Source organism: Echinops telfairi, unplaced genomic scaffold (genome assembly GCF_000313985.2).
Source record: "Echinops telfairi isolate 266 unplaced genomic scaffold, ASM31398v2 ScPeMD7_7468;HRSCAF=8506_0, whole genome shotgun sequence".
In the NCBI taxonomy this organism is placed as follows: Eukaryota; Metazoa; Chordata; class Mammalia; order Afrosoricida; family Tenrecidae; genus Echinops; species Echinops telfairi.
The window spans coordinates 95,187,099-95,200,187 of record NW_022111369.1 but is presented as its reverse complement, the minus strand read 5'-3'; the positions used below and the strand labels follow the sequence as shown (position 1 = coordinate 95,200,187).

At 51.8% G+C, this 13,089-nt stretch overlaps 1 protein-coding gene across 1 annotated transcript in view; it reads right to left on the bottom strand.

Moving 5' to 3' along the window:
- Positions 1-13,075, bottom strand: part of SEL1L3 (SEL1L family member 3) — a 160,509-nt gene extending 147,434 nt beyond the window's left edge. Inside the window, exon 1 of the mRNA XM_045284078.1 lies at positions 13,034-13,075. The gene's annotated coding sequence lies outside the window, so the exon portion shown is untranslated. The remainder of the gene's footprint in view (positions 1-13,033) is intronic.
- Positions 13,076-13,089: the final 14 nt, after the last annotated feature.

Genomic DNA, 13,089 nt, shown 5'->3' with positions numbered 1-13,089 from the left:
ACGTCGGACAGGGAAAGATATGACAAGATAACAATTTGTAAATTATCAAGGGCTCATGTGGGAGGGGGGCGGGGGAGGGAGGGGAAAAAATGAAGACCTGATGCCAGGGCCTTAAGTGGAGAGCAAATGTTTTGAGAATGATGAGGGCAATGAATGCACAAATATACTTTACACAATTGATGTATGCATGGATTGTGATGAGTCATATGAGCCCCTAATAAAACGATTTTTAAAAAGTCAGGTCACCAGGCTTTTCTGCGGAGGTGCTTCTGCGTGAGTCTGAATGGACAACCTTTCGATGAATAGTTCAGCCTTAACCCCTTGCCCCACCCAGGAAAATTATATATCGGTGACACTCAGGGTTGTGATAAGCAGTGCTGTCTGTGCTCTATTCACACTCAAAAAAACCGTCACAGCCATTGAGCCCATTCTGACATCGCGACCCTAAAGGACAGGGTGGAACTGCCCCTGCAGGCTTCTGAGACTGCAAGTCTTTACATTGCATCGGGCAAATCTGCTGCACAAGACCTCTTTAGAGTATTGCAAAGTAAGCATGTGACTTTAAGGACTAAGGTGTGCCTGATCCAAGCCATGGTATTTGCAGTTGCCTCCTATGTATGTGAAAGTTGGACATTGAAGAAAGAAGGCCAAAGAATGGATGCTTTTGAATCATGGTGCCGAAGAAGAAGATTAAAAGTAGCAAGGTCTGCTGAAAGGACAAACAGACTTGTGTTGGAAGGACAGGGCACACCTTAGACACAGAGACGGCAATACTTCCTCTCATGGACTCTGGACACGTTGTCAGGAGAGACCAGTCCCTGGAGAAGGGCCTCGTGCTTGGTAAGTGGATGGGGCAGCAGGAGAGAGGAAGACCCTCAAGGAGGTGGGCTGACCCAGGGGCTGCGACCATGGGCTGAAACATGGGAACAATGATGAGGATGGCCCAGGGCTGGGCAGTATTTCTTTCCGTTGTGCACTGGGTCACTATGGGTGGGGACCATTTCTATGGCACATCAAACAACAACTCTTTACAGGAATAGAAATCCGGGTCTTTCTTCTGTGGAGCAGCTGGTTTCAAACTGCTAACCTTACAGTTAGTAGCGTAACGTGTAACCAGTACGCCCCTGGGGCTCTGTTAGAGACTGGCAAACGTTTTGTGTTTAAGGGTGGGGAGAGGAGGGGTTCGAAGAGTAGCCTAGTCTACGTTTGGTGGGTCACACCTTGTTAGTGCAGAAGCAGCTGTAAAACCCCCAAACCCCAAACCTGTTACATGGTGACTCCATATGACAAGAGCAGAGCCGCCTCCCAACGTTTCCAAGGCTAGAGTTTGTGGAAGCAGACTGCTACATCTTCCTCCTGCCCAGCGCTCCCTAGGCTTGGCCTGCTTAGTGAGCAGCCACGTGCTGAAGCAGTTCAACACCAGGCTCCTTACAGCAGCGCAGACAGGAGGAGCATGACTTACCTTATATAACCAGTGGCTGACTGGACCAGGGCCCTGCGGCCCCAGTTCCATGAGCACCTTTGTGGAGAGCCTCGCTTTTATTCTAAGAACGCTGTAGAACACACACGTGATGGGTCCCTTTAAGGCACTGCTTCTCAACAACCTTCCTGATACAGTTTAATACAGTTCCTCATGTAGTGGTAACACCCCCCAACCATAAAATTATTTTCGTTGCTACTTCATAACTAATGTTGCTACTGTTGTGAATCAGGCGACCCCTGTGAAAGGGTCGTTCCACCCTCAAAGGGGTCTCAACCCACAGGGTCTCTACCTCAAAGGAGCCTCGATCCACAGGTTGAGAACCGCCGCTTTAAGGAATCGTCCTATAAAAGGCACGGGATGAATAACCGGATGAGCTATCATTTCATACGCGTATCTGATGGGGCCGGGCTTGTGATTTTTTGATGCCTCCTGGCGATGGTGTTGACACCTTGCTGTTGTTTCTTCTACCAAGTAAGATCTGTGTAGGGTTAGGGTTCACAGGCAGGCTGGACACACCGATGGATGGTCGTGGACCGCTATGAGATGGCTTATTCAAAAAAGTGGGAGAGGCAAGGAAGTGAGTTCCCATACACCTGAAGGGGTGACGCTTTCTTCATGCAATTGTAAAATCGTCCAATGAACTCTCCCTAAAGCGTACCTTGAAGTCACTGCCGATGGTGAAAAATGGTCTAACTGCCTGCCTTCGAGCCCATAGCACAGCGCCGACCTGTTCACTAGGGTTTGGCGGCTGTAAACCTTTATGGACACAGACTGCCACACCTTTCTTCTGCAGAGCCGCCACTGGATTTCAGCCACTGACCCTTTGACTAGCTAGCAGCTGAGTGCTTAAGCACTGCACCACCAGGGACCCCGAGAATGGTCAAAGTCCATCACAAGAGGTGTTAGAACGTGACGCCTGTGGGCACGCACTGGGTGCAGGATGCTGGAGTGAGCCTCACCAGGGCCGGTCCCCTCTGCTAGGTACACAACCACCACCGATTAGCAACGCATCACAGTCTAAATATTGATTAAGTGGGAGTTGATTTCCTGGCTCAAGTCATGTGTGTGGTTATGAGCTGTTTCCTGCCAGGAAAACAAGGCCGTTCCCTTGAAGCGTTTCAGCCACAGGCGTGACACGTGTCCCACCGTCATAGGTGTCTGCGCATGCCAAGGTGTATTAACTTGGGCTAAAAATCGCCCGAACGTCCGTTTGTTTAGCAACGGCAAGGGAAGAGTCTGTCTTATGTACAGTTCTGCTTCGAGTTTCTGAGACCTGCCTTGGCACCTAGTAGGTGTGCAGTTAAGCACTTCTTGCTGAAATAGGCCATTCTGCCAGGGGCGCAGGCGGGTGTTTTCCCCATCCTTGCTCCACAGCCTTGGGGTGCACCCGGGTATAAACCCCTGCACTCTGCCTAACTGTCCGTTCTTCCAAGCAGAAGTTCTCTGGGGTGGACTGAGGGGGTGGCGTGGACGCCCACCAGCCTTGTGAACAAACTCCTTCTGAAGAGCACCAGGCCTTCAGCATCTCACCCAGGCAGTGCGTCTGGAGCTTAGGAGGGTTGGTCATTTGAACCCACCCGGCAGTGCTGCAGAAGAAAGGGGTGGCAGTCCATTTCTGGACAGATGAACTGAGCAAAGCCTGCTCTGGAACACCTGGGGTGGTTGGGAGTTGGAACGGCAAGGGGTTTGCTGTTACCAGCCCAGCCCAGAGACGCATAGACCTCTGAACTATCCAGTACAAAGTCTGGAAGATGTTTTAGATCCTTCCAGCTCTCTGATTCTCCTTTAAAATAAAAACAAGTGGACCACGTGCCAAGAAGAGCCATGATTTCTCCATCTTTGTTTACTGAAAAGACTTCGGAATGAGGGAGGGTTGTTTGAATGGTGGCTTCTTCCAGATTTTATTTCAAAGAATCAGATGCAGGCCTCCTAAAAAAGGTTTGGGCAGTATATATATATATATATATATATTTTTTTTTTCCCCCATCCCGGATATATATATATATATTTTTTTTTTCCCCCCCCATCCCGGTTCCTGATTCCCAGGCTGTATTCCATGCACTTAGAGCCTCTGTATGGCTCTGCTACCAAGGAGTCCTGTTGGCATGGTGGCCTACATGTTGAGCTGTTAGCTACAAGGTGTCATCTGCCTTAGCCTGGGTTGAACCCACCAGCTGCTCTGCTAGTACAAGATGAGGCCGTCCACTCCTGTAAAGATTTATAATCTCAGAAACCCCAAAGGGGTGGTTCTTCCCAGTCCTATTGGGCCTCTAGGAGTCAGAATTGACTCGATGGCAGTGAGTGTTTTTGCAGTGACCCATTACTTGTTTGTTTGTTTTTTAATTACAGTATTTGCAAAATCACACAAATGCAAAGGAATCTATGCTTCCTGACTGCGTGTAACTGGAGAATTTGACTTAGTGTAGATCTTGTGGGTTCTGTTACCTGCGCTGACTTGGTCCCTGACTCACAGTGACATGTCGCTGTGGTGACCCAGAGTCCCTCAGGGGAGGCCCACACACCAGGGTGACTGGACGCACAACACAAATGCTGCCTGGTTTTGTGCAGGGGCCGGTAGTAATCAGACTGCTGTGGTCTGTAGTTTTCATTGGGTGAATTTTGGAAGTCAATCACCAGGCCTTTCTTCCTAGTTTGTCTTAGTTCAGAAGCTCTGTGGAAACCTGTTCAGCCCAATAGCAGCACAAAGTCCTCGACTGACAGACGCTGGGCGTGGAAATGAGGTGGGCTGGCCAGGGATGGGACCTGGGTTTCCTGCATCAGCCCAGCTCACTGCCATTGCGTGGATTCCAACTCATCGCACCCCCTTAGGGCAGAATGGAACTGCCACTGTGAGTTCCCAAGACCGGAACTCTTTACAGGGGGAGAACGCTTTGTCTTTCATGCTCAGAGCGGCTGGTGCTGTTGAATCTTGCAGTTAGCAGTTCAGCACATGACGCCCTACACTGCCAACCTTTCGGTTCGTTTTTTAAAAACCACAGCCGGTCATTTGGCTCTGACTCAGAAGTCTATAGGGTTTCCAAGGCTATAAATCTTTGAGGTTGCTCTTAGGTGGTGTGCCAGGAGTTGTTTCTGACTCACAGTGATACTATGTTTCTGTGAAACACACCCCGTCCTGCAGCACCCTCACAATCGTTCTTATCTCTGAGCCCATCGCTGCAGTCACGGTGTCAATCCATCTTGTCCAGGGCCTGCCTCGCTCTTGCTCCCCCTCCACGTTACCGGGCTCGGGATCCTTTTCCAGGCACAGGTCTCTCCTGGCAACGTTTCCGAAGTAAGACGAAGCCTCCCCATCCTCACTTCCAAGGAGCAATCCTGGCCGGGCTTTCTCGAAGACAGATCTGTTTGTCCTTTTGGCATTTCCAATACTCGTCGCCAGCACCATCATTTGAATGCATCGGTTCTTTGATCCTCCTTACTCAATGCCCAACTTTCAAATGTACAGGACGCCATTGAAAACGCCATGGCTTGGGTCAGGAGCACTTGGTCCCCCAAGTGACATTCATGCTCGCCAGCATTTTAAGGAGGTTTTGTAAGGCAGGTTTACCCAATGCAATACGTCATTTGATTTGTTTCCAGGAAGAGCTACCCTCGTCTTTCTACCACAGAGCAGCTGGTTGGTTTGAACTGCCAACCTTGTGGTGAGCAGTCCACCCACAGTGCTATGAAGTCTCCTGGTGAGTTAGACAAACCCATGTGTGTATCAAGGAACGCAAACAAAAATGGAGAGTCTGTTGTTCTCAGTCACACCTCTTCAACTCCATCGTCCCTTGCCTCCAAGAAACACACTGCCCTCCAGTCGATTCTGACCCATAGTCACGCTGTGGGGTCCTTTGGGTTTCTTAGAGACGATAAATCCTCATGGGAGCCGACGGCCTCAATCTTCTCCTGAGGCCCAACGGATGGGTTTGAACTCCTTCTATTCTATCAGTCGCTTTCAATGAAACAAACAAAAAACCTTTGGCGTATGCCTGCTCTTCCTCCAAACTGGTTGGATCAAACCTTCCATGGGCCCAAAAGGTAATTGTATTGGCTTAAAAGGTCTACGTTGCCTATTTCTGCTGAATAGATAGCAGCAAAATGTTGTGTATGTCAACAGAACATGCCACGAGGCAGAGAACCAGCAACGATGCCGGTGTGGACTGAGATCAGTCGTGGCCCAGCTGCCTTCTCAAAGCTGAAACTGGCTCCAGACACAGGGGCGGCCGTGATTACGACTCCCCGGTGCACGGGATTTCTCCACTTCCGTAAGATGGAGGGTGCTACTTCTTGCTCACTCAAATCCTACTCGGGTGACTGACGTAGGTGAATGAAGGCTTGATGCATGCCGGGCCTCAGGACAGGTGCTGTGGGTACTGCACCTCACTCCACCTCATGCTCTCTCCCCTCAGCCCCAGGAGATGGGCCCGGGTCCCGTTCTACAGAACCCCAAACTCAAACTCACTGCCACCAAGTTTGAGAGGGAAGGACGTAGAGTGGACGCAGAGATGCCCGGCAACATGCCGGACTAGGTGTGCTTGTTTCTCCAGAGACCGGGTCACCCGGGACACTAGCGGCTTCCAAGGGAAGGACGGAGAAGAGAACTGGGAGAGGACACTGAGCCCCAGCAGCGAGAGGGGAGAGGGAGGAGTGGCCGAACTGGCTGCTCCGGGCACAGCGAAGCCATCCTGGACTTTCGGAAACAGCGTTCCCCAGGGACAGCAGCCTGACAGTAGAGGCGTGCACTGGTGGCTGGTGATCATCCCCCTTGTTGCCCACACCTCAGCCCCTGACCCCACCCCCTGAGAGTGGTGATACCCACCCCACCACCACCAGCACAGCCCCTGCTCCGTCTGAGATGGGAGCTCTGCCACCCCTCTCGAGGGACGGACTTGACGTGATCAGACCCCTGAACTCAGCGCCGGTCCCCGCCCACTCCTGGGCAGGCAACTCCTTCTGTAGCTGGCCACTCGGCTGCCAGCTGTCCTCTGGCCATGAGAGAGTTCCTTCAGGGGATGTGGACTTCAGCCACTCTCAGAGCCAACAGGACCTACTTCCGGGACTGGACACCGCCATGGAGGCCAGGGGAAGTCTGTCCAGCCCTGGGTGTCTCCCCCATACTGCCCCCAACACCATCCAGCTCCTGGGCTGGCAGAGGGCCCGCCCACCCCATCCCAGCCCCTCCTTTCTCGGTGTTTCTTTTCTCTCCTCTCCTTTTTTTATCCTTTCTTCCTCTGCTGTCTTGTTCTTCCTTCTGTTTCTTCCCCCTCCCCCTTCTTTCTTTCCCTTTTCTCTTGTTTGATTGTACTCTTCTTTCCCGCCCCCACTCCCTAGTTTGTAGACTGTAGGAGTTCCCCTTACCCACCCCTCCTTTCTTTCGCACTAATTGCTTTGCATTTCCCTTTCCTGCCCCCTCCCCTTTTCTTCATTACATTCTTCTTTCTTGCTGCTCTTTGCTTACTTTCCTCTGCTATTTTTCTTTATCATTTATTTTGCTGTGTTTATTTCTTCTTGATTTTTTTCTTGTTCTGACCAACAGTCGGCAGCCACTGTGCCCACACGGTGCCCACCTCTCTGTACCTTCTACATCCCCTGCCTACTAGACAAGGGTCACTACCGGTTCCTGTACCACCCAGCTACTGATAGATATCAGCCAAACCCACCCTCGGTGTGCTACACACAGCCAGTAGAGAACACACAGACTCACATTGTCTGTCACACCCACCAGCAGACAGGTGGTGAGAGCCTAAGAACATACATACTCTCGTCAATGAAACACAAATACACCACCAGTGTCTCAGGCGCCGCAGAGAAGTTCACTTCTGACAAAGAAACAAGGCGGAGGGGCTCAAGGAAGTGACCAAACACAGAGCCAGAAAACATTTCCGAGGCAGAAATGGCGTTAGAACCACCCGAAGGAATTCAAAAGGATCTAGGTGCCTTCAATGGGCCGCGAGAAGGTTTGAGGTGGAATGGAGGAAAACACAGGGGTGGGGGGATATGGGAGAATGTTCGGAGAATTCAGGAAAACACTTTAAGAACAAACGGAGAAAACAAAGGGCAATTGAGAAATTAGGCAAAAGCGGCGACTGAAAACCCAGAAGATTAATTCTCAGGTTTCAGAGAAGGTTAAGTAATTTGTCCGACACCAACCAGACACTACAACCAAGAACCCGAATTCAGCAAGCTCCAAAGCCAGACAAGGGGTGCCTCTGACCTTCCAGAAACACCCAGGATGGTCACTACCTTCGGACTGGTGGCTGGCGGTACTGAGCGCCATCAGCTGACCTGCAGGCTCACAGCCGCCCTAGAGGACAGAGTGAGCAGCCTGGCAGGGTTCTCCGGGCTGCGGACGGACGGCCGAAGCAGGCTGTGACCATCTTTCTTGGGAGGAGCCTCTGGTGGGCTCAGGTCACCAACCTGCCGTTTAGGAGCCCAGGGTTCAGCCCTGCACTCTCTGGGCTTCTGCTTTCTGCCTAGACGTTTCCGGTCTCCCTGTCTCTTCTTCGGAGGAAGCTCACCCCCTTTCCTCTAGCCCCGTCACCCCTGACTGCCCACGAGGCGATCACACTTGGCTCGTGTCCACTTTGAGAACTACATCTGGAAGCAGGCCTCTGAGGCGAGTAGAAGGCGTTCCACCCCGCAGAGCCAACCCAAGCTCTTCTTTGGGTGAGAGACAAGTGGATCCCACCACAGCTGGTCTCTCCTCAGCAGTTCAACACGGCAACCATGCCTCTGGGCCCTCCTGGCCCTCGGTTCCTTCCTCAGGGGAATGGAATGAACTCATAAACCGAGAATCGGAATGCACGTTGGGTGACTTATGGTCTGTCCATGTGTGCTCATCTTCTCGGCCAAGTTGGCTAGGTTATTTCTTGCTGCCCTACTTGCCTGCTTGCCGTTTCCTTTAAACCCATCCACGGCTCTACACATTCAGCTACAAGCAGCCCAAAGAAATAGAAGGCAAAAGGAAAACCATGCCTTCAGAAGCGCTGGGCAAGGTCAAGGTGGAAGCTACTGGCTTATGTGAACTTTGGGGATTACCTCTGTATTTCAAATATCCATGACCACTCTTCCATCAGCCTGGATCACTAACGACCCCTGTGCCATGGGGTGCTTAGGGATAAATGTTGGGCAGGTAACTTCAAGGTTGGTGGTTCAAGCCCACCAGCTGGCAAAAGATGAGGCTCTCTGCTCCTGCAGAGTTACCACCTCAGGAACCCTGCATAAGGTCACTAAGAGTTGGAATCGATTCTATGGCAATGGGGTCAATTTAGATGGTGTGTGTGTGTATGTTATTCCTTGGTCTTCAACACAGCAATGATGGTGTTGTTCTGTTGTTCTGTCTCACTCACTAATGAGTCAGAGCCAACTCAGCTCTGGTGATGCAGGGAGTTACACACTGGGCTGCTAACTGCTCCCAGGTCAGCAGTTTGAAACCCCCAGCCACTCTATAAGGAAAAGATGAGGCTTTACACCTGTAAAGAGTTGCCATCTCAGAAACCCACAGGGGGGAGGTCTATTCTATCCTATAGGGTCATTGTAGGTCAGAATCAACTTGAGTAAGTCCGTGATTAAATGCTTGGCTACTGAGGCAAAGCTCGATGGCTAAACACCACCAGTCCCTCCTGGAGAGCAAACTGTGGTTCTCTGCTTCTGTGAAAATCACAGCCTTGGGAACCCTATGGGGCAGTTTTACTCTGCCCCCAAGGGTGCCTATGTAGTCGAATGGACTGGATGGCAATGGGTCATGCCTTCTTTTGATCATTCTAGACCCTGTGTCACACACACAGTAAGGGGTTCCTGAGTACTCTTACACAGATGAGCGATGGTTGGCGCTTGCTGACAGAGAATCCTGGACAAATCCGATCACAGCCCTGGGCTGCTACTGGACCCCACGTGCATCTGTGCTGGTAATATCCTCTTATTTCCCTGTCCGTTGGCTGTGGAACTAGTGAGAGCGTCCTTTTTGGATATTTCCGCTCTACAGCTGACTTCAATATTGGCCACTCTGAGCTTTATTTTTTCATTAAAAAAACTGTTGTCCATGTGAAACCACAGTTGGGAATGGACACAATGCCTTCTAGAAGTGCCATGGCTACAGATGGGGCTGGGGCGGCCTCAGGCCAAGTTTGAAGGAAGGTCACCATGAGTCCAGTTAACAGATGACAGGGATCTACAGGGCCGAGCAAGTTGGCTGAACACCCATGACCTCAATGGGGAGGGAGTTCTTTCTTTCCTATTTGCTGCCGAGGACCTCGCCCTCTGGGAAGCAGCTCTGTGCATCCCGACCTTCGGTGCCTTCAGACTTTTCTGGCAGCTGCTGGAACCAGGGATCATCTTTTCAGAAATCTGTTTGGCGTCATCCCGTGACTTATCTTTCAGGCTTCATCACAATTATTCATGCTTTGGCAGTATCCTAGCTACAGTCACAGGCCTCTCCTTAGGCTGGCACTGAAGATTACTGGGTCCCAGCTGATGGCAAAGGAAGGGACCGATATCCCCACCCCCCACCCCCTCCTTGGCTCCTGGGGCTTCTCGCCATAGCTGGGCCTTAAAGGCATCTGTTCAGAAACACATTCAAACTCCAGCCCTTATGAACTGGTAAAGGGGTGAGGATAACACAACACAGTAAACTGTCCCGGCAGCAGGAGAGAACGTGGCTGTAGAAGCCATTTCTAGGCCCACTCAGGCTGACTCAAATGCTAAGCCCCACCAGCTGACTCGGGAGCAAAAGCCCCACTCCTTTACCTCCCCGCCAGCGGGGCAAACTCTTTGCTGCTTTCACTCTCTCCAGATCCGGCTTTTGGTCTGTGGCCTGCGTTTCCGGCTTTATATATTTGAGGTTACTTTAGCTGTGACCTCACATCCTGACCAACTGCACAGTAGCTGCTAATTGCCAGCGCTCCGCTAATGGCCCATGCGCCTGTCTCCGCATAAGGCGACTGGGTTAGAAGCAGCCAAATCCAGAAGATAATCAGCTGGCATGGTTAAGAGCAGGGGCTTGGATTTTGATCTTGCAGTAGTGATGTTTTCCCTGGTTGAATGGGAATCATAATAGCTCAGACCTCATAGGGTTGTGGCTAAGATTAATTGAATCACGTTATGGAAATTACTTAGTACCATGCACCCTCTGGGTATAACGACTATTCCAAGACTCCAGGTCCAGGACCTCTACAGTCCAGTATCTTATAGTCTACAGACATGGCTATAGATCCTGCTTCACATCTACCTCCTTCTGCCGGGCCGGACACTTCCTGCAGCAAGTACTCCTTGGATGAGCGGAGCGGACGGAAACTCACAACACTTTGTCCTGACGCTTCTGTTTTTCTCATCTCGTTCAGGAAGGTGTGGGCATCTTCGCCAAGTCTCACACCTTGCCTTCCAGGAGAACCTGGGCTGGCACATACTAGATGCACAATTAGAGTTTCGGTTGCCCACCCCAGCCCCCCTAACCCCTCAGCAAAAGGCTACACAGCAGAACAAAGGGTCTCTTTGGGTTTGCAAAACCTTCCCTTTCTGTTCCAAAATAGCTTTCTTGTACATCAAAGCGCTTCTGTGACGGTGGCATAGCCGAAGCCCATCTGATGAAAGCACACAGAGATAGGCAGCAGTGACATTTCCCTCTCCATGATATTCCCACAATCCATTCCTTCCCTCTCTGCCAAGACATTCATCCATGCTCTAGTGATTTTCCACATTGTGGCCTTTTCTATCATCTTTCTGTTTGCAGTCCTTCTTCACCACTTAACTTCCTGGCCCTTCTCTGTCCAGGGCATCAGCGAGTTCCCTCAGTGGGCTGTTCTCTTAAACCCCTCTTGACCCACACACAACTCTCACACCCTCACTACTACCATCTGTCCCTCTGTCCCCTGCCAGTCCACTGCTGTCTTCAGTCTCTCCTTGCCGGGTCCAGGGATTTCCACCTGGAACTTTCTGGACCTCCTGTGCACTCATGATTCACACACCGCCTCCCCTGCATCTTTTCATGCCCCTGTGGGTCCCCAGTGCCTTATGGCCAGGGATTATCTGCTTAAACAGAAACCCTGTCACGTGTTACGGCAGTTTTATGTATGAGCCCACAGGCTGTGACCCCGTGGCGTACATATTAAATAATAATTGTATCTCATGGATGGGAAAAAAAATCAGTCACATTAACTGACGACTTCTTCCGAAAATATAAAAGTCACCCTGACCACAAAACTTGGGATCGGGCCATTATTAAAAATAAAGAAGAGCATGAATTGCTCCACAGGTGGTTGCAGGGGCAGAAGGAACGGTTGGTCCTTCTGGACCCTCTAGACTTCTAGAGGCGAAAAGACCCCAGCAGTAGGGAGAGCGAGGAGAAACTTGGGCTGGGTGGCAAGTGTCAGAATGACATTCTCAGGTCTGCCCGGCTCTGCACAGCAGTGCGCAGCCTCTCGGAGCCAGACTCCCAGGAACGACAAAGCCGCATAAATGAAAAGAATTCTGGACAATGACAATGCTCTTTTCTTTCTGTCTGTCTCTCTTTCTTTCCTTTCTTAGTAGTCTGTGCGTTTCCTATTACATCCGTTTCATGATTCCGCATTCTCCATTCCCTTTAGTTACAGTCGTAAAGAGTGACATGACCCAGGTGGCTGCAGGATCCTGGAAAACGAGGTAGGCCGGATAAGGAAGGGTGTTGGTCACCTGCCACAAATGTACTCCTGGTCAGGAGCACTCCAAACAGAGGCCAACTGCCATGCAAGGAATTGACAAATCTTTCCCCAGTTGGTTCTGGGGGTCTGAATTGCACTGGTCTTTGGAATGTGTAGGCGCTGATAAAGAGGTGAGGAACAGTTCGCTGACAGCTAAGAGAGAGACCCAGAAGTGTGCAAATGGGACACCGGCACACAGAAGCCAAGCAAATGGGAAACCGGCACACAGAAACCCCAACAGATAACACGCAGCTAAAGTCACCAGTCTGGCGGCAGGCGTGTTACAAAGAACTCGGGTTCTTTCTGGCATCTGCAACTTGGTTGGAGTGACCGAGAAGCGCTCTGGCTGGAAACAGGAGGCTGGTTCCTGTCGGGGTGCGTTGGCAGCACAAGGTCCGCCGGCAGAAACTACAAGTTGGATCGAGAAGGGAACGGAGAGAAAGCAAGGAAGTTGGGCATAGGGAAACCAGGAGCTTCAGGAAGATTGGGAGGGTGGCCGGAGAAAGGTGCCGAGGGGAGTGGGAGAGGGGGGTGCTGAAAGCCGGACACGGCGGGGCGCAGAGGCAATGCTGGGGCGGGAAGCGAGACTACCAGGTGCCTAAGGGGGGCTGGCGCGATGGCCCCAGGCAGGAGCGAGTCTGGGAGGCAGTGGAAGGAACTGGAGCGAGAGCGCAGCGCTGCAAGTCCGGTCCACGCGCCCGGGTACCCATCCCAGGTGCCGGGAACGACCGGGGCGCAGCGGCAAGGAAGCGAGAAAACTAGCAGCAGCATCCCCGCCCGGCGTGGCGTCGGGGGGGGGAGAGGGATCCCCGGCCGCCCCCACCCAAGTCTCCCGGGCCCCACGCCGAGGGAGGACCCGGCAAGGGTCGGCGCTCACCAGGTAGCAGAGAAGGAGCAGCGCGCAGGCAGGGCAGCTGCCGAGGCCGGGGGAGC